This window comes from Leuresthes tenuis, unplaced genomic scaffold (assembly GCF_036924035.1).
Source record: "Leuresthes tenuis unplaced genomic scaffold, fLeuTen1.0.hap1 SCAF_2, whole genome shotgun sequence".
Lineage (NCBI taxonomy): Eukaryota > Metazoa > Chordata > Actinopteri > Atheriniformes > Atherinopsidae > Leuresthes > Leuresthes tenuis.
Genome location: NW_027325356.1, coordinates 39,948,649 through 39,970,529, shown reverse-complemented (window position 1 = coordinate 39,970,529; position 21,881 = coordinate 39,948,649).

Here is a 21,881-nt window from a genome sequence, read left to right as displayed (position 1 = left end):
TGTCTGTTGGTCTAGTGTTTTATATGAATAAATATTCATCTGATGAGTTGTTCAGAGATGCCAGAACTTATTACTGCTTTTTCACACTGAGATGGTCTAATGCGGCCACATTGCTTACAGCCTCCTTTGTTACTTTTTTGTCTTGGTACCAAAGACATCAGAGTACTAAGACTAATTTTACAACTGATTCTCCCTCCAGGTCCAACGATTGAGTCCACTGATGTTTGTGTGGCATTGTCGTGGCTGGAGAAAATCTTGTGTGCCCAAAAAAAGATCATTATTAAAGGAGAACTCCAGTATTTTAAACCTTGACCTCATTTCTGGCATGAAATACGTTTATCTACTCACCGAGAACAGTTTGGCGAAAGTCGGCGTCCTTCGGAAGCTATTTAGATAACTTGTGATCGGCGTATATCCATATAAGGGATGAGTGAACGAGGCAAAGACGCAGCCTCTAAATAAGGCATTATGTGTCTTTATTTCAACAATACTTTAATCCGAATGAATGAACGAACACGTACTATAGCTCTGTTAGCACATAGCTACTGTTATGTGGCTACTTGCAGCTAAAGGAGAGCTAACAGAGGGAATTCTACACACACCTCTACTGGGACGACTCAGCAGACTTTCACACCCTCTTCCTTTTCACCTTAATCTCTGTTATCTCATCCATTGATGATTTTCTCTTCTGTTGTTTCTGTTGATCTTGCTTTTTATGTCTTTCCTCATCGAGGTACGTGTGGTACTTTTGCCGGGCAACAGATGCAGAAAGGAGCAGTTCTTTTGTGTAGCCTACGTTGTCTAGCACCCCAATAAAGAACAAATGGTCATGGATGATCCGCTGAGCAATCAGGGATTGTTCTTTGAGGTTCTCCACCATCATCTTCTTGTTAATAGAAAAAACCCTTTCAACAGAAGCTTGACCATGTGAAAGGATCAGGACATGTCTTACTGCCTCCCATAGATGGCGAAACTCTGCTTTGTTGGATAAAATGTTCATGGTAAAATTAATCCAACCAATCACTCTGCAAACTGAACTTTCTAAAGGAATCTCAGGCTGACATCAGGCTGTGGTCAAAAAAGTGGCCAAGCTCCCTAAGCACATCATCACAGCACTTTTCCTCAATGCGGCCAGTTTCCACAAGACGTCGAAGAGTAGTGGTGAGTGGAAGTTTTTGGGGTGGCTGTAGCTCAGGAGGAAGAGCAGTCGCCACCAATCGGAAGGTCGGTTCGACTCTGGCTTCCCCGGGCTACATGTCGAAGAGTCCTTGGGCAAGACACTGAACCCCACGTTGCCTCCCAGTGTATCACTGGGGTATGAATGTGTATGAATGATTAGAAAAAGCAGGTAGTTAAGTATCTTAAGACGTGCTGTATGAATGTGTGGGAGTGGGGTGAATGCGGCATGTAGTGAAGCGCTTTGAGTGGTCAGTTAGACTAGAAAAGCGCTATACAAGTACAACTCTTTGTTGTTGAGAAGCACCCTTGGATCCAGAACAGACCAGGGGCCTCATGTACAAAGGGTGCATACGAACAAAAAAGTGGCGTATGCACTTTTTCACTTCAATGATCAGATGTATCAAGAGCGAAATGACCATGGAAATGTGCGTGCCTCACACCAACTTCAGGTCATACACACTTTTCTACAGCTGTTGATTCTTTGGTGACACTTAGAGGTGATGTTGGGAAACTGTTATAATAAATAAAGGCGAACACAATTTGTCCTCAGAATGAGGGATGTGCACATTTGAAACACATGAACAATTAATGCTGATAAACAATTAACACACCCATGTGTCTAAAATTACACGAGTGGATATAAAAGCATGCGCAAAGTGGTGCAGTGCATACCATTAAAAACAATGGCTGCTTTAGCGGTACTGGAAGACATTGTAAATGGTGCAATTGGAAGAGTGTGTGTGTTAATAGATAGAGAGGATTTGCTGGCACATGATGACAACTGGCTCATCAGTCATTTTAAGGCCAATCCTCCTGGAACTGTGCACAGAGCTGCGGCTGGCGCTGGAGCGCAACACAGCGAGGAGCCACGCGCTGCTTGTGCCACAGGTGATGACCACACTGGGGTTTAAGCAACCGGGACATTCCAGAGGGAGCTGCCCAACTGATTGGGACTGTGCCAGTCGACCCTGAGCCGAGCCATGCCAGCTGTGTGGGATGGAATTATCTGCATCTCAGCAGGTATATCAAATTCCCACAATGCAGTTGAACAGGCCAACATTGAAGCGCAATTTGAAGCGAGAGCCGGTTTTCCTAATGTAATCTGAGCTATTGACTGCACACACAGTGCTATTAAAGCGCCATCACATGATGAATTTATATATCAACAGGAAAAATTTCCATTCCATCAATGTACAGATCATATGATGCGCAAATGCTTTGTGGGGGTGGCCTGGTTCAACGCACGATTCATACATTCAGTAACAGAATTATTGGGAACAGACTACAAACTGGCACTGTGCGCTGGGTGGCTTGTTGGTGAGTAACTATATTTGTCCTAATATTATTCCTTGTGATGTGCATTGAGCATGTGCGCCCCCAATTTCTATCCCGTCTTCACAGCATCATAGTTGGTGGTTAAAGTTAATAACTTGCTGTTTTTTGCCGGTTAAACAACAGCTTAAGATCTTTCTAAGAAGCCCCTTATCATCTCTGTGTGCAAATGTTAATAATGAATGAATGAACAAACTATACTATAGCTCTTTTAGCTCATAGCTGCTGTTATGTGGCTACTTGCAGCTATAGGAGAGCTAACGGAGGGATTTCTACACAGGCACTCTACTGGGACCACTTCATCCACACGGCCCCCTGGAGCACAGTTTATTTACTCCGTGCTCTGTGACAGTCGGCTAACTTCACACAGAGTTTGCTACCGCTAGTTTTGTGCAACATGGCAGGATATTCATCAGATTTTGACAACGTGAACGACGACTTTGAATAAGATGGACGTTCTTACCAGAGTGAATGAGCTGTGCCGCAGCCATGCGTGTCGATGAAGTGGTCCCAGTAGAGGTGTGTGCAAAATTCCCTTCGTTAGCTCTCCTATAGCTGCAAGTAGCCACATAACAGTAGCTATGTGCTAACAGAGCTATAGTACACGTTCGTTCATTCATTTGTCTTAAAGTATTGGTGAAATAAAGACACATAATGCCTTATTTATAGGCTGTATTGTCTATGCCCTACCCTCTCCCGTTATATGGATATACGCGGATCTCGAGTGATCTAAATTTCTTCCGAAGGACACAGACTTTCGTCAAACTGTTCTCGGTGAGTCGATAAACATACTTCATGCCAGAAATAAGGTCTAGGTTTAAAAAAACCGGAGTTCCCCTTTAAGTTATTCTTTTTCCCGTCTTACTTATTATTTTTTCTTTATTTTCTGATCGTGCAGAGAGAGGAATCGCAGGTGCAGGGCTCATTTAAATATTATTTGCATATTCAAGTAGGGGTGTGGACAGGGATGAGTCGGATACCCCGACATGTGCGCTCAATTCCATGTTGATTGGGATGTACAAACAAAATGTGCTTGGATTCATGCGTGCGCACACATTGATACATCTGGATATTTTTGTACGTTTGAGGGCATTTTGGTTTGAGCGTACGCCATGTTTCAGTAGGAAATCCATGCAAGTCTTTGTTCATGAGGCCCCTGGTCTTCCTTCAATATTGATGGGAAATATTAGATCACTTGCAAACAAAATGGACAAGCTTGGAGCGCTCAGAAGGACACAAAGGGTATCGAGATTGGAGTATTATGTGTTTCACTGTGACAAGGCTGTCTCAGTGAATCCGGACTCCAATGCGTCTTTCTCCAGTTTTAAGACTACACGGGGCGACAGAGACATCACAGCAAAAGCAAAGGTGGCAGTATTGATGTGCTTGTTCAAGATTAGGCTTAAAACTTTCCTTTTTTATAAAGCTTATAGTTAGGGATGGCTCAGGTAATCCTGAAACATCCCATAGTTAAGCTGCTATAGGCTTAGACTGCTGGGGGACCTCATCTGTCACACCTTTCCTCACTTTGCTCTCTTTTTCCCCCCCCGTTTAATTTCACAATTGATTTTATGTACATGTGACATTATTGTGGTTATTAACTTGTGTTTCCCTGTTCCAACAGATATCCTTTGAATGGCGTTATGGTGTCCCCCCCCCCTCTTTTCCCTCTTTTCTGTCTTCTCAAACCCCAGCTGGTCGAGGCGGTTGGCCACCCTTCCTGAGTCTGGTTCTGCCAGAGGTTTCTTCCTGTTAAAAGGGAGTCGTTCCTTTCCACAGTCGCCACAGGCACGCTCAGGACGGGATATTGGACTGAAGACAAGTTTCGGTGCAATCTGTTGGTTTCCTTAGCTAGGATATCAATTTTTGAATTGGCTCTATATGAATTAATTGGATTATGATTACAATGAATTGAATTCCAATTGGCTTGAATTGGACTATATTACTTAAGTGCCTTGAGATGACAATTGTTTTTAATCTGGCGCTATATAAATAAAAGTGAATTGAATTGAATTGTTAACAACACAATGTGTCGAGGTGTAATCCTAGACACATTCCTGTGAAGGAGAGGATGTGTACCTGGTACACTGAACTGCAAGCTGTGAGGGAGTGTCACGGCCTCAGGACACAAGTGCAGGGTCGGTTCAGATGCAAAGATGTTCATTAAATAAACACAGCACAGCAAGGCAGGATGAAGATCTCCTCACAGAGCAAATGATCAAGCTGTGAAAATCCTAAGCGCTCTCCACAATAAATATGTCTGAGGATGAGTGCAGCTATGAAAGTTAAACAAATCTCTCCCCACTGGGAGGAAAACAGTAAAGCTATGAAAGATATCAAAACAAAGTCACGCTCTGCTAATGAGGCGGATTTAAACAAAGGACGCTCTCTAAAAAACCGAGGCGCTATGAAACTTTAACTGTAAACGTAAAACGCACCTTTAACGGTGGCACACAAGATCTTTTAAAAAAAACAAAAAACACACTCCACTCGAGGAGGAACTATGAAACATTAATATTTTAACCGAACGCAAAGCTCCGCTAATTGGAGAGGAAACTCTCCAAAAACAGAGGAACAGAACAGAGCTATGAAACTTACTGTTGTAAACTAGGGCTAGAGAATAAATTATTAAACACAAAGGATATGCTCTGCAGGAGGAACACTCACTGCAGGCTCGTGGAATCAAGGGACGTGGAAGACTGAGGCATTAAAAGGCTGGTAATGAAGGTCATAACAGAATGCAACATACTGGCACAGGATACAGGGAGACGCAGACTATTTGAACACATGAGGGACCAAGGGGAAGAGGTGGAAACACTTGGGAATCAGGGAAGACAATCAGAAGCTTGACACGGGAGGAAGGGCAAGATACCTGAAATGAGAGGAGAAAGTTAGTGATTTTTCAAAATCAAACAGGAAATGACGAGACAAGGCATGAAACAGAACGTAAGTCGTGACAGGGAGAAGACTGATGGCAAGATGTCAGCACGCAACAGACACACGGTTTAAGTTGTTAATGTTAATGTTTTTTCCATTATTTCAGCCACAGTCTGTGGGGCAAACATCATCTACAGCAGCGAATGGAATGTTACAACAAGTTTATTTGTTCCCGCAATACACCAGCAGAGATAGCAAGGACCCTGGTCTCTCCACAGATCACTGCCCCAGCGTTTAAGAAGAAGAGGCAGCACAGGAACAGAAAGCAGAAGCAAGGCTGCCAGGTGGGCACGTCAAACAAGCTATGGAAAAATCAACACAAAACGCCACTCTCTAGCCTTTTCCTCTCCAACGCAAGATCTATCGCCAATAGATTGGAGGAACTGCTGTGTTCTGCTTTTCCTGTTATGGCTGCGATTAGGACCAAAAAGTTGCCGGGCTCCGGGAGCAATTTCAGCTTCAAGGGTTTTTAATAGTAATTCCAAAATGAACACAAATACTCCTTGGAGGCGCAAGCGAGGCGGTGAAGGCAGGCACACACAAGGATTCTGAGGGAGTCATCTGGCAGAGTGGTGGCGACTTGGCTGTGTATAAGTAGAGGGAGAGTGATTGCTGGTAATGCTGAACAGGTGTGTGTCATCTGGTTGAGACCAGCCTGCCTCCTGCCACAACACAAAGAGGAGGGGGGAACAAAGAGAAACAGAAGCAACAAATAACCACAACCATCACATTTCCTAGAATCCCGGCTTAACCCAACAATACCAAATGCAGCCAGGGAGCAAGTAGCATGCATCATTCATTGCCAGGACAGAAACAGAGACACCGGGAAGACAAGAGGTTGGGGTTGATGCATTCATGTAAACAGCAGCCAGTGCACTGCTCCCCAGGCTTGGAGTATCTGACTGTTTAAATGCAGGCCCTTATGTCTTCCATGGGAGTTTGCTGCTGTTTTGATGACTGCGGTGCACATACCACCCGATGCTAATGTTATCTCAGCTCTCAGTTACTTGCACAGAACAAAATATGCCGAGGATGTACATGTAATAGTGGACAACTTAAATCAAGCTGACCTAAAAGCAGCACTCCCTGATCTCTCAAACACATCACCAATCACTAACCCAATAACACAGCTGTGCATGGGGAAGCTTCACTGGAGGAGGAGCTGAACTGCTTCTTTGCTCGCTTTGAAATTAAGACACTCAAGGCGGCAGCATCACCTCGACCAGTGGTTACATCCTTGATGTAGGGGAGCATGAAATGAGGAGAATACTAAGGGCGGTGAATCCCAGAAAGGCTACAGGGCCCAATGGCAGCACTGGAAGGGTACTGAAGGACTGTGTGGACCACAGTCTTTACAGATCATTGAAAACGAGTAGCTAACTTTTGGTAGTTTCATTTTAACGGTAGCAACTCTCCAGATAAGTGATATGGGTAATGACTTCCAACGAGTGAGATCGTCCTCTACTGTCTTTAATAATTACACATAATTTAGCTTTGTTGGCTCTGAGAGCCTGGAGGAAATGTTTATACCTAACTATCTAATATTTCCTGACTGTAAAGTGATTGCAGGTATCCTCAGGAAACTAGTTAATGGGCAGAACTGTGGTCTTAGACCAGTTGATAGAGTAGTCAGAAAGTCCTGAGAATTTATTTATGAGTGTGATCGTGTGAGTGAGAGACGTCTGTGAGTTCTGAAGGGAAAGTAATACATCGTCAGCATAAAGACTTATTTTCTGCTCAGTATTTTGGGGTTGGATGCCTTTAATATATCTATCTTGTCTGACAGCAGACACAGTTTAGGTCTTGATAACCGGCTCAGTTGCACTTTTTGTTCTTGTCTTTTGGAAATAAGTCAAGTTTTTGCTTTTGAATTCTGCATCTGGGTCTTCCCTCGACACCACTCCGTGACAGATATTGGTTTTTGTGTCTTGTCTCCATGTTGTGTTATTGATGTTGGCAGAAATACGCACTGTTCACACTTTTGCTACTTTGTCTGGGCTGCCACTGATATTGTTTCAGCACACTGTATCCCTCCCTCTTAGACTTTTAATTGTATGTCCTTTATCTTTTATGTCTTTTGTACTTGCTGCAACACTAATTGCCCTATGAGGACACAAATAAAACTGAGTCTGAATCCAAGTTGTTGATGGTAGAATAGTCTATGAGATTAATTAGCCTGCGAGTGTTAGTGGATGAGTGTCTACCCTTTATAAAACCTGTCTGGTTGGGATGTATTATAAGTGAAGTTATTTTTTCTATTCTTTTGGCAAGGGCTTTACAAATTATTTTGAGGTCTACATTTATTAGTGATATTTGGTGGTAGCTGGATGGAAGTATGGGGTCTTTTCCTGGTTTCTGTAGCAGGATAATGTTAGCAGAGTTCATGTTTAGGGATAATCTGCCATTCTGCTTAACTTGTAATACCATTTTGTGAAATGTAGGTGCCAAAACAGTCCAAAATTCTTTGTAGAACTCTGCTGGAAAACCATCTGGTCCTGGGGCTTTGTTACTAGGCATATGTTGAAGGGCTTCATGGAGTTCTCCTATTGAGAGAGGTGAATCCAGAGCCATTGCCTGTTCGGTTTGTAATTTTGGAAGGTTGATATTACTAAGAAACTGATCTATGTTACTGTCTGATGGATCATTTTGTGATGAATATAAGGTTTTATAGAAGTCCCTAAAAGCATTGTTGATTACATCGGGGTCATGGGTGACATTTCCTTTTGAGTCTTTAACAGAAGTGATTGTTGTTTTCTCTTTGTTTCTCTTTAGTTGGTTAGCTAGGAACCTTCCAGATTTATTGCCATGCTCAAAGTTCTCCAAGCGAAGTCTTTGTATCAGAAACTGTATTTGTTTATCAATAATTTTGTTTAATTCAAGTTTAGCTTTTCTTAGTTTGTGTTCCTCTTTAGAGGCACTGAAGGCAGCTTCTAATGATTTCATCCTGAGTTCTAAATCTGATATCCTTGAACATTTCCTCTTTTTCTTATTTGATGAAAAAGAGATTATTTTGCCTCTCATAACTGCTTTTCCCGCTTCCCAGAGAACACATGCTGAGATTAAATCAAGGTCTTTTAGTAATGATGTATTAAATCTCCAATTCCTAGCTGGTGGTGTAACTCTGTTATTTTTCAGTGTGATAGAAACTGGAGCGTGATCACTGATAGCTATGGGGTGGATTTTGGTGTCTGAAATATCCCTCATCAAGGAACTGCTAACTAAGAAATAATCTATTCTTGAATATGAGTGGTGTACCGGTGAGAAGAAAGTGTATTCTCTAAGAGTGGGGTGGTGGGAGCGCCAAGCATCACAAAGACCAAAATCTTTCATATACTGTTTAACAATATTCGTGGACTGCCAGTTCCGCTGACTTCCGGAAGTACTGAGTCTGTCTACTCCTGAGTCAGAAACCATGTTAAAGTCCCCTCCTATGATGAGTGTGTTATCTGAGTGATCAGAGAGTGAAGTGAAAAAGGAGTGAAAAATGAGGGGTCATCAACATTTGGACCATATATATTTGCAATGCATAAATTCATATTTTGAATAGATAAATTAACTATTAGAAATCTACCTTCTGGATCTATAACTGTGTTGTTTACGGTGAAATTTACTCTTCTGTTTATCAGAATGGCTACACCTCTTTGTCTGGAGTTGTAACAGGCTGAGTACACATGAGGAAACTGTGCTGTGGTGAGAACATCAGCTGTAGTCTTTGATAAATGAATCTCCTATAATAAAACAATGTCCGCCTATAAATCCTTCAATTTATTGGAGATTTTTAATCTCTTCTCCCTGGACCCAGCTCCATGCACATTCCATGAGATAAACCTCATCGTGGACATGCTCAGACTAACGCAGTCATATTCTTGATAAAATAATGTTAATATTGCAACATTCCAAAATATTGGACTTGAATCCGACTTAATGCCTGATTGTAGTTAAGCGGTTAACCAGCACACAAAGGCCTGAGTTTAAGAAGTGGGTTTCCTAAAGAAGTTTATTCAGCCTTAAAGACTTCAGACTCTGCTCAATCCATCCTTCATTTGAAATCAACCAAGGTGACTTTGTGGTAAGATTCAGACATGAACAATTTTTATGAGAAGACAGTGTGGAACGAACAGGTGAGCATGCAAAGGAAACATACTGATCTCCTTATACTAAGGATTAAATATAATAAAAAGGATCAAAGTCTAATCTCTCCCGAATTGTTTATGACATCTTGGTTACTGCCTCAGCCCCGTTTTTTCTTTTTTTGATAGTTTATGCTCCACGAGAGATTTGATTCAACTGAAATTTAAACTCCATGCTCTTTTTCTGCATAAAGACCTTATAAATTGTACACTTCATGCCCACCAAACTCCATTCAACTACGTTTTCAGGACTGTACAACTAAATTTCTCTGTGATAAGATTATTAAACTAAAGTCAGCATTTAATAAACTTCAGAATTTTTCTACAGCTGGAAAATGATCACCATCACCTACATGAAATAGTAGTTTAGTCACAGAGGCACAATGTACGTGTAAAGGAAACATACTGATTGTCAGGAACTTATGATATGTTTTGCTCTGAAGTCTGTTTTTGTCTCATCATTTCCTGCTTTATTTTGAAATATTAACTTCCCTCTCGTTTCAGGTACCTTGCCTTTCCTCATTGTCTGATTGTTTGCCCTGATCCCTAAGTGTTTCCACCTGTTCCCCATGCTCCCTCATGTGTTCAAATAGTCTGCGTTTCCCTCTGTCCTGTGCCAGTGTGTCACAACTCTTGGGTTCTTCTCCCTCTCACCTTGAAACTCTTGTGATATTTCCATGCCTTGAATCCCAGAGCCTGTACTCAACTCACCCTCCTGCAGAGCCTTTTGTTTGTAATCTTTTCCATAGTTGTACTACTAGTTTAAGTAATTTTCATAGCCTGATTTTCTTTCCTCCATTTTTGGAGAGATTTTTGGTTGTTAAAATTTCATAGAAACCTCCGCTAGTGGAGCGCTTTGATTTAAGAGCTTCTTTTGTTTATGTCCGCCTCACTAGGAGAGCGAGACAGTTAATTTGCAATCTTTAACAGCCTTTCTGTTTTCCTCCTCGAGTGAAGAGAGCTTTGTTTGTTAATTTTCATAGCCGCACTCTCCTCAAGTGTAGTTATTGAGGAGAGTTTGTTGAGGATTTTCACAGCCGTTGATTTGCTCTATTCAGGAATCTCTCCAGTGGTTGTGTTCCAATAAAACGCCTTGTTCTGAAACTCCCTGCATCTGTGTCCTGTGTTCATCTGCACCTTGTCACTGATCTCCTGATACTCAGGATTAAATATAATAAAGATGATCAAAGTCTAATCTCTCCCGAATTGTTTATGGCATCTTGGTTACTGTCTCAGCCCTGTTTTGTGTTGTTTTTTTGATAGTTTATGCCCCACGAAAGATTTGATTAAGCCGAAATTAAAACTCCATGCTTTTGTTCTGCATAAAGACCTTATAAATTGTACACTTCATGCCCACCAAACTCCTTTCTGCTCTTAGATTTTACCTGAATTTAACCTTAAGACCACTGCTGACGTTATTCTTAAACTTGATTTGTAAAAGATGTTGAACATGAAAACCTTCCTGATCTTATGTGCTAGTGATTTACAGTTCTTAAATCAACTTAAACTGAAGACACTGGTCATATTCTTTAACCTCATCTCCCTCTTTGGATTATTAAAGACAACTATGTATTTATCTTAAACAGACTACCGACACACATTCGGTTCTAGTCAGGAACAGCTACAGACAAAAGAAGAAAAATAAATAAATTTGGCAGAAAAAAATCTTGGTGATGGATGAGGACAATGACAACAGGCAACACATGCCACTCTGTAGAATCAGCAGTCTGCAGACAGTGAAAACCAGACATATATACGTAGTTCAGGTGTCTCCTGCAGCTGCAGTAAAGGTGATATTAAAAAGAGAAACTTTCTATTATTTAACTAAAAGGGGCAAAAGGTCTAAATTAGCCACAAAATATTAAATATTCTGCATCTAAGGATTAATTTTCACATCGTTGTTTTACTACTCATGCAGAGTTCAGCACAATGGTAATAATGATTCTATTAATACAGAACATGCCTGCACCCTATCTCTACTCTGTCACCTCTGACGGACTAGTGGGTTTCTTCTATCTAGTTTATTGTTAGCTTTTTGTATAGCTTGTTATATCTTGATTTGTAAGTCGCTTTGGATAAAAGCGTCTGCTAAATACATAAACATATATAAACATTTCATAACGCAGAAAATAGGATCCTAAACTGTATGACCAACCAGCAAGAAAATTCCATCCATTGTAGATGAAGGCAGCAGTGTCCTGTGGCTCAACCTTATTTTACTTATATTGTTATATTATTATCATTATTATAATTTTTTTTACCAAAGACAAACTTTGCTTTTCATCAATTTTCATCAATTTAAAAGTTTGAGTGGATACAAATGAGCTGATTCACCAAATACAGCCTAAAACAACAACCAAAAGGATGATAGATTCATTTTCAGAAGGCGGTCATAGGGAGACTTCCCAATAAAGAATATCAATTCGCTATGTGGCGGGAGCAACAACCGAGATCAATCAGTTGATTTACGTGTTGAGGGTCAGCTAAGATAGAGATGAAAGAATCCTAGTTTTTCCCCTTTTTCTTACTATGTGACCTCCCCACACCTGCACTGAACATGGTGTGACCTGATGTGGGAAGTTTGAAATGCAATGAAATTACACACAAATTATTAGCCTGATCTTATGATTATAGCATAGCTATGACATGACAAGTGAAGTAACACATTACAGCTCTGCATCTATTGTTCCGTGTGCGTCATTATGTGCCAACCTGTTCATCCGTGACACACTCTTACATTATTAACACCATATGGAAAATAGTGAGTTTAGGGTCAAAGAATAAGATATGGTGACATCCCTGAACAGGTTGGCACATCATTTTTGTCCGGTTGAGTGAATGCTGGCGGGTGTAGCTGCCGCTGCTCTCTGGCTATTTTTATTTTTTAATATTTTATGAAATGAAAAAATTAGAATGAGACACTGTTCTACAATCAAAGCGATCGGTTGACAGTTTCGTGTTTTAGACTTAATACTTTATTTGGAACATACTTACGTGCCAACGTTGTTAGCGTCTTTCTTACCTGGACTCTGCTACTGCTCTTCAGTGAATAACATCTGCCCGTTCATCATGTAGATCTACAAATTTGCTGTGTGCTTTGTGAAGGTCTCCTCTGTCACTGTACCTGTGTTTCGGTCGTTTGAATCCATGGCTCTACAACTAAATGGTCCTACTCCAATCATTTTAGTTAATGTTTACCATCCTCCTAAACCCAATAAGGATTTCATTGATGATTTCACTACATTTCTCACCCACATATGTTCCCTCTCATCCAATATAATACTATTGGGTGATTTCAACATTCACATGGACAACACCAATCATACTCTCACTACGGACTTCACTTCTTGCCTGGACAGTTTTGGTCTCCAACAACACATTGGTTTCCCCACCCACTCTAAAGGACATATTTTGGACTTAATATGTTGCTAAGGTGTCACTCCCTTCAACTGTTCTGCAGTCCATCTTCCCATTTCTGATCATATGCTGGTTTAATTTAATTTGAGTCTCTCACTATCAAAAATCAAACAGGCACATGTTATGTCATTCCGCAACATAAAGAATATTAATTTATCAATCACCCCATCATCAATCACCCCCATACCTCTCTGCCCTCCTATGCATCAGTAACCCCACCCGGTCTCTCAGATCTGCCTCCTCCATCAGCCTGACTCTCCCCCCAGCACGTATGTCCACCATGGGGTTTAGAGCCTTCAGCCGCTCTGCCCCTCGTCTCTGGAACTCCCTGCCCCCTGACATCAGGAATATTGACTCAGTTTCAGTTTTTAAGACTGATCTCAAAGCCCACTTAATTAGACAGGCATTTGACCTGTAATATCTGTCTTTTTGTTCTGCTGCAAACTCTGCTGTTGTCTGTTGTTTAAATTGTGTTTTATATTTTTATTGTTGTACGGCGACCTTGAGTGCCATGAAAGGCGCCTAACAAATAAAATGTATTATTATTATTATTATTATTATTATTATTATTATAGGAAAAGCATATTGACTATTTGTATGTATTGTGACCTCTTTTCCTTTCTACAGCTTGCATGCCTCAGTCAATGCTATCAATTCAGCTGCTTGTGCTGAAAAGTGTCCAAGGAGCAGACCAGTTTTTAGTATTCTGAGTAACCCACGCGTTTTTTTCCTTTTTCATAAATTTTTAGCTGACCCATCTACAAACAAAACTTCTCCTCCTTGGAAGGCCTCATCTTTTAGGTCAGGTCTAGGTTTGTAAACCGTTTCTGCCTCTGCTATACAGTTATGGGGTGTGTCTTTTTCAGTTGGTATCAGAGTGGAGGGATTTAAACAAGTACAGCATTCAACCATTAGGTGTGGCTGTGAGAGGAGTGTGGTTAGACACGATAAATGTCTTGCTGGTGATAGAAACTTCATATTTGTTTGCAGAAGCAAAATGGAGACCGAGTGTAGCACTAGAAGTGTTAGTGGGTGGAACAATACTATTTCAGCTGAGGCATGAACAGCCATTGCAGTTGACAAAACTGCTTGTACGCAGTGGGGTGTGGCTGCTGCCACAGGATCCAGTCTTTTAGAGAAATAAGCCACTGGCTTACTTTTAGTTCCATATTTTTGTGATAATATTGAGGTCATGAATCCTTCCCTACAGTCCACTGTTTGGAAGAAAGGCTTGGTATAATTTGGCAGAGCCAGCATCCCTGAGCATCCCTACTCTGATAAATATAATAATCTCAATAAGATTATGCTTAATCCCATAGTTAAAAACATGATTTATATCTTGCATGTCTTCGAACACATTTGAAAGAAAAATCTCCCCTCTCCATTTTTAGCCCAATTTGGGGCAACTATTATTTTGCTCAAGACAGAGTGGACGGGAGCTTTAAAATATGGACTGACTTGGGGTTGTGACTGGTGAAAGATTCTTTTGGGGCGGATGGAAGACTTTTAAATTTTGAGCAACTAATCCCTAAATTTAATAGCCCCGAAGGCATTTTTTAAAAATATTTGCAGCTTAGGAGTTTTATTAGGTCTCATCAAAATGAGTTTACACAAATTTCCCCATTTTCCATATTAGAGAAAATTCTAACTAAAAACCCCTCCGGTAGGGGTACGATATCTGAATTATATAAATTGCTGGTGACATCTTCTCCTGATTCCTCTGCTGCTAAGCCTAATGCATGGAGATCTGACTTACAGGAGGAATTGACAATGGAACACTGGAGTACAGCGTGTAAGTTTGCCCAAACACAGACGTCTAAAAATGCTGCAATTTAATTGGCCAATGAGAGTGTACATTACACCAGAAAAACTTAACAAATTTAATATACATCTTCCTGACCTCTGTAATAGATGTGGAGAAGATAAGGGCACTTTATTCCACTGTATATGGTCATGTTCAAAATTAAAAGTATTTTGGGAAGAGGTTTGAGGAGATTTTATCATTAGACTAGTGATGGTACCCAAATTTTCCTACTGTACTTATATCTTATAGAACATAACATAAATCATCTTGAAATTTTTTTTCATAAATATGGGAATACTACAAGCAAAGAGAGGGATAGCTCTAACATGGAAACATATTGGCAAACTAATATGCAACGGTTCAAAGAAGTGTCTTTATTTATACCATTAGAAAAAATTACATATGATCTAAAAGATAAAGAAACATTTCAGAAAATATGGGGGCACTACATCCAGTATATTAAAAACAAAGATTTATCTGACTTATTGTGTAAAACAGGGACAGCATAATTATTCCCTGTACAGGACCACAATCATATGCTGCAACCTGAAGATTACTTTATAACAGCTGTAAGAATTGTCAGGCTTAAGTGCTCTTGTTGAATGTACCTACTGTTTGTATATTGTTCAAATATGTTTGTTTGTGTACATCTATGTAAAAACTTTAATAAATATATTGTTGGAAGAAAAAAAAGTTAAAGTTAAACTCCTGCCAAACCCGTGTCAGGATCTCGGATTTAGGACGCAGATGCAGGATCAGGTTCAAAAAGAGAGGAGAGGAGATGCTTTGTGAGGATCTCCTCACAGAGCAAAAGAACGGCTTATGAAACGCCTAAGCGCTCGTCTCAATAACCTAAGGCATAGAACGAGCGCGGCTGTAAAAATGAACAAACATAAATTCACTCCACACCAGGAGGAGCACAAAAGGCTATAAACGTTAACAAAACAAATACACGCTCTCCTGTTGAGGCGGAATCAAACAAGAGACGCGTTCTCATAAAACAGAGGCAAAATTCATCTTAACATTAACGAGAACGTAAACCTCGCCTTTAACGGCGGTACGAAATATCATAAAGGATCAACACAAGACGCTCCACTACTCGGAGGTGGCTATGAAACATTTAACCAACCAAAATCCCTCCTGAAACGGAGGAAACCAAAACAAGCTACAAACACTATCAAATTCTAAACTGAGAGTAAGATCAAAACTTTATAAAAAAAAACTCTGAAGGAGGTACGTTCGACTTCAGTGGTTCAGGGAATAAATACTAAGAATGGTTCGGATGGCTAGAATGACGGACTGACGACACGACAAACTGGCCCTGGACACAGGGAGACAAAGACTATTTAAACATGAGGATCCCAGAGGAACAGGTGGAAACACTGAGGGAATCAGAGAAGACAATCAGACACTAGACACGGGAGGAAAAGCAAGTTATCTGAAACGAGAGGAGACGTCAATACTTCAAAATAAAACAGGAAGTGACAAGACAATATATGAAACAAAACCTAAATCCTGACAAGCCGGTGGTTCCTGTTTTTTTTTTTTTTTTTCATTCTCCGTAACCTACCGTCTAGGCTCCTATAACGTCTAAGCAGATGACCTATTTCAACAGTTTGCTTCTGAAGAAGAACCGGAGGGGCCAGTACTGATACTCCCCTCGACCTGCCAAGTGGGTGGTGTCATGTGGCAGACCAAGGACCACATCCGCCAAGGGTTGGTTTCGGATCCATATCCTGGTGGAGGACCTCCCCAGCCACTGTTTCATCCCCTCTGCAGTCCATTACGCCGTCCTCTAGTTGGCTCATGACGCCAAATTTACTTTCCACCCGGGAATTCACTGCTCCATTACTCTCCTCCAATAGTACTTCTGGTGGCCGTCTCTGGAGGCTGACACCAGTTTCAAATACGTCTCTACCTGTTCCACATGCGCTAGGAGTAAGAGCAGCAATCAACCACCATCAGGCCTCCTGCAGCTTCTGGAGGTCCCCGGTCAGCCCTGGTATCACATCTCTTTAGACATTGTCATGGGTTTGCCGCCCTCACAAGATAAAACCACCATTCTCACCATCATTGACCATTTTTCTAAACCTGCCCACTTCGTCTCGCTAGATAAACTCCCGTCATCCACTGAGACTGCGGACTTGCTGGTGCACCATGTCTTCCGCCTGCACGGCATTTCCTATGTCCGACCGGGGTTCCCAGTTTGTCGCACAAGTATGGCAGTCTTTCTGCGCCATTTTGGGAGCCAAGTATCTCTGAGCTCTGGCTATCATCCCAATAAAATGGTCAAATGGAACAGCTCAACCGGGACCCGGCAGTTGTGTTGGGTTGAGTACAAATCCTTCATGTCATGGAAGAGCAATAGTTACCCGAAGACTGTATGTACAGTTACCACTTTCCATCAAACTCAAATTGAGCTTGCTCAATTTAAGTGCTGGCCCTGTGTAGAAATTGAGCAACAAAGAGGAATCAGTTCCAACTATCAGTGCCAAAACTTCAAACAAGGAAAATGTAATTCAAGAAATCATTTTTAAGGTTTTTTTTATTTTATTTATTTTTATTCACTACTAGCTAATGCTCATATCTTGGGTAAATAAGACAACCTACCCCTACGTCTAAGAAGTTGTCAGTGTTACATTTTGAAAGCTTAACACTATCATAATGACATGACTTGGTTAATTTCATGCTTTTTAGTTGAACGGTTATGTTCTGTAATTTGGAGAATGGATAAAGTGTGTTTTTAGTACAACATCTGTCCTCTCCTCACCCTTGTTGCTTGTTGCTGACCTCACCAGTAGAGTGTGGGTGGAGTTTAACACTTGCTCACTACGCCCCTCGAAAGAGACTGTTATCAGAGAGGTGTTAAAATGGGGTTGAGAGAAGGGCCACTGTGCTTGGTCAAAAGTATTTTGAAAGCCTGTCTCATACATCTCAATATGACCTGTGTCAGATTGTTGGAAGGGAATAATGTGGAAGGGCATAATATGTCGCCTTTATTATGTGACCTGAAGGTTCCCATAACGTTGCAAAGCCTGTAAACCTGTGTGAAACAGGAATCTGAAGGGCACCTTCTTTTTTAGGTTCCCTGAAGATTTCGGTTTACTCCAACAACTATTTGCTGGTTATTTGATAATGTGATGTACATCCTGGAATAATGCATATTCAACAGAATCTATTACTTTATTAATCCGTTTAATACTGTGTTGTTTGGCATTCAAAAAACCCTGTTGTGTATATATAAACTATCATCGAACTGGGTGTGTACACAGCTTACACCATTGGTTCTGAGCAGGGCATGTGCAAAAGATGAATTTATTGAAGAAAGTAATTAATACATGTGTTATCAATGAAAGCTCATTTGAATGTATGTTATGCTTGTGGAACTGAATAGCCTTCAACTTCAGTTAGAGCCCATGAAAAAGGTTAAGATGTTGTGTGAGAGTGGAAAACTTGAAAAAGTGAGAAAATCCACCTGTTTGTGAAAGTAATCAGTGATCCGCCTATGAAGTCTGAGAAACAAGTCAGGTACTAGTAATGACAGTAGAAAAGTTTGTGGATTTTAGTTCCGCTTTCAATAAAGTGGTCCCCCATGATCTGGTATAAAAGATCAGCAACTTGGGCTTAGCCCCTTTGCTCATGGATTCTGGACTTCTTGACCAACAGGCCACAAAATGTAAAGGTGGGTAACCTCATCTCATCCAACCTCACACATACATATGTATATAGCTGCACGTGCACAGCTATACATTCAAATTTATTGTCATACTTGGCTGACAAAAAACAGAAGCTACAGAAATGTCAAGAGACAAGGTTGGGTAATGTTAGTAAGGTTGGTCAGTGGAAAAGAGCAACAGAGGAAGAGAGGGAGGGAATTAATGTTTTGCAGGAAGAATTGAGAAGCAGGCTAGCAATACTCAGAAGGGCTGAATGTCTAAGGAAAAAGAAAAAGAATATGTAAGGACTGCATTTTACAGGGACCCATTCAAGTTTGTTAAAGAGTTGTTTAACCAGGAAAAGGGAGGGAAGCTTAAGGCAATAAAGTCAGAGGTGGAAGAGTATCTAAGAAATACATATTCAGATCTTGAGCAGTGTAGAGTAGTGGGCTTTCCACCTGACATGCCACCATTAGGAGAGATAGCTCATTAGATGGATGTTAGACCACCAAGGTGGAAAGAGGTCGAAGAGGTAGTCAAGTGTGTAAAGGCTTGGTTGGCCAGCCAGACTTGAATGATGGAGAGCAGGCAGTGCAGTTGTTGCTGAGGGACTGGATAGAATACATAAATAGAATAAATCAGGGCTTCCAGGAAATTTGAAGCTGTGGTGTCTGCAGTTTGGATTTTTTTCTAGGTTAATGTGGCCACTGTTTGTGTATGAGATTCCATTATCTGTTGCAGAAAAAATGGAAAGATTAGTTAGCTTTTACATTAGGAAGTGGCTAGGTGTTCCTAGATGCATAAGTACCGTGGCACTGTATGGGAAAGGCATACTCCAGCTCCCAATATCTAGTCTAGTAGAGGAGTTTAAATGTACTAAAGTTAGGACAGAGCTCCTGTTAGCTGGGAGTAAAGATGTGGTAGTTAGTAAGGTGGTTCCAAACCCAACCAAAGGGAGGAAATTCAATCTAAGAATGGCAGTTCAGGAGGCAGAAGCAACTCTTAGACATACAGAGATTGTGGGTAATGTTCAAATAGGCCGGGGAGGCTTGGGGCTTGGCCCAGGCAAACTGGTGTGGAGTAGAGCAGGTCCCAAGAAAAAGGGAAATCTAGTTGATGAGCAGGTTCGTAGACAGGAGGAAATGTTAAGGGGTACAAAGGTAGTGGCTCAGGCTAAGCAGGGACAGTGTTTGTATTGGGAAGGTGTCGAGAAGAAAAAGCTTAGTTGGAAAGAGCTGTGGAGTATTGAGGAAAGGAGAAATATATTTTTGTAAGGGCAACATATGATGTATTGCCAACTTCATAGAAGCTAAAACTCTGGGTAAATGGAGAGCTGCTATGTTCGTTATGTTCAGGTACTGCAACTCTAAGGCATATTTTGTCAGGCTGTAAGGTTAGTCTGTCGCAAGGTTGGTATACGTGGCGACATAACCAAGTACTACAAAGCTTAGCTGCAGGTATTGTAAATAAACAAAGGCAGGTACATTTAGGAGGGTCTAAGGTGAAGAGAGTAGAAGCATAGCAGCAAGGATGGAAAGTTAGGATCTGTCCAGTGGAAGTAGGATGTAGAGGATTTGTTGCAAAGTCTGTTGTCTCGTTATTGAGGGAGTTGGGTGCAAGTGGACTGAGTGTGAGGAAAATGGTGAAGGAAATTTTAGATGAGGCAGTAAGGTCCAGTCAGTGGATTTGGATTAGAAGAAGCAATAGTAGCTGGGGGCCCAGCAGGGGGAGCACTTAGGGTAAACAGACTCTTGGAAGAAGCAAGGAAGAAATCCAGCATATATTTAAGTGGAGGGTGTGGCCCATGTGAGCCTTTTGAAACCAGGTGGCCATTTCAAGTGAGTTGGCCTGTATGGCATTGTTTTTGCTGGCATTTTTAGTGACTGTAGGGCTGTTTAGGTGAGTTTGTCTGCTGAATCTGCTAGTGTTTCTTGTCCTGCCTCCACCTCTGGTACCCCCTTTACTTTCATTGCCGCCTACCCGAACCAGGGTTTGCATCCTGGTGTGAAGTCTGTGAGAGGCTGGGGTAGCTGATAATAAAGCAGCTTGTGGAAAAAGGTGGTTGTTGTGGTATGAGGAGCAGTGATGGCTAGCATTAGGGGAGTGACTCTGGGATGCCAGTGATCACTGCTTAGCCTACTCGATGGTATCGTGGGCCTAACTAGAAAAAAACATGATGAAAGGAGGTTCCCACCTGATGACCTCAATTACATGTTGGTCAACACTGCTCACTGGTCTATATAGGGATTATAGGGAATTATTCACTGAGTCTGGTCCATTTTTCTCTTTTGCACAATTTTCTTGTGTTTCCCTTGAATATAGGATAAGAATATGACTATTTTTCATTTCTAATACTTATCCAAACAAATATTAAACATAACTGTCCACGGCAAAATTAACCCATAAAATCCCCTTCACATAGATCCATATAGTAAACACATCACTGAATGTATTTGTGAGTATCATTATTTGTTTAATGAATTGGCCAAAAAAGGGGGCCAGATTTTCTTTCTCCTTCTCTTCTACACTAGATAACACTAGATAAGAGATAACAGTTTTTATCCAAACAAAACTAAATATAACCAGGTAACAATGATCTTAAGCTGGAATAAATTAGACTATCCATCACAAGATTCTCATGTCCTGGTATCCATCATGGTGTAAGGTATCTTTACATTCTCTACACACATGACCATGTGTGAGGGTTGAAATGAAGATGGAGCAGTAAGTGGAAAGCTTGTCTTGGCTTGTCTGCTAAGCGCAGTCTTCACAACAACAGATTGGGTAAGTGCCCTAATTACTGCTCATGAAGACCCAATCTCTCAGTCTGTCTTGCTTCAACTTGCTATCGCTTGACTTAAAGAATACATCATGCTCAAAATCCTCTGCTTTGGGCAGAGATTTATTGCTTTCATGGAGGGAGCACAAGACCTTTTTCCAAAAAAAAAACAAAAAACCATGGCCTCTGATTTGGAGGGGCTGACTTTCATCCCGGCCACTTCACCCTCAGCTGCGAACCACTCCAATGCACACCGAATGCAGAGATGTAACCCTAAGATTGCCTTTTGTTTTTTGCTCTTGTTTAGTTATTTCTTAGTGCCTTGGTTTTGGTTTCTCTGTTCTGTGTTCTTCTTTGGTATTTTGGTCAAGCTTTGTTCCTTGCATTTTGTTTTAGTTTCAGACTTCAGTATTAGATTTTTGTTTCTTGTACTTAGTTGTCCTGGTCTTTCACGCTGGTCTCATTCTGTCTTCTGATAATCGCCCACTTGTTGTCACTCAACTCATCCACCCTCCCAGTATTAATAGCTCTCCGGCCACCTCAGTCATTTGCCATATCATTGTTGCTGTTGTTGTCATTCTGTGTTTTTTCTGTTGGACAGGAAGTAAGTCAGTTCTTCCTTCCTTATTTCTGTATGAGTCTTGTTT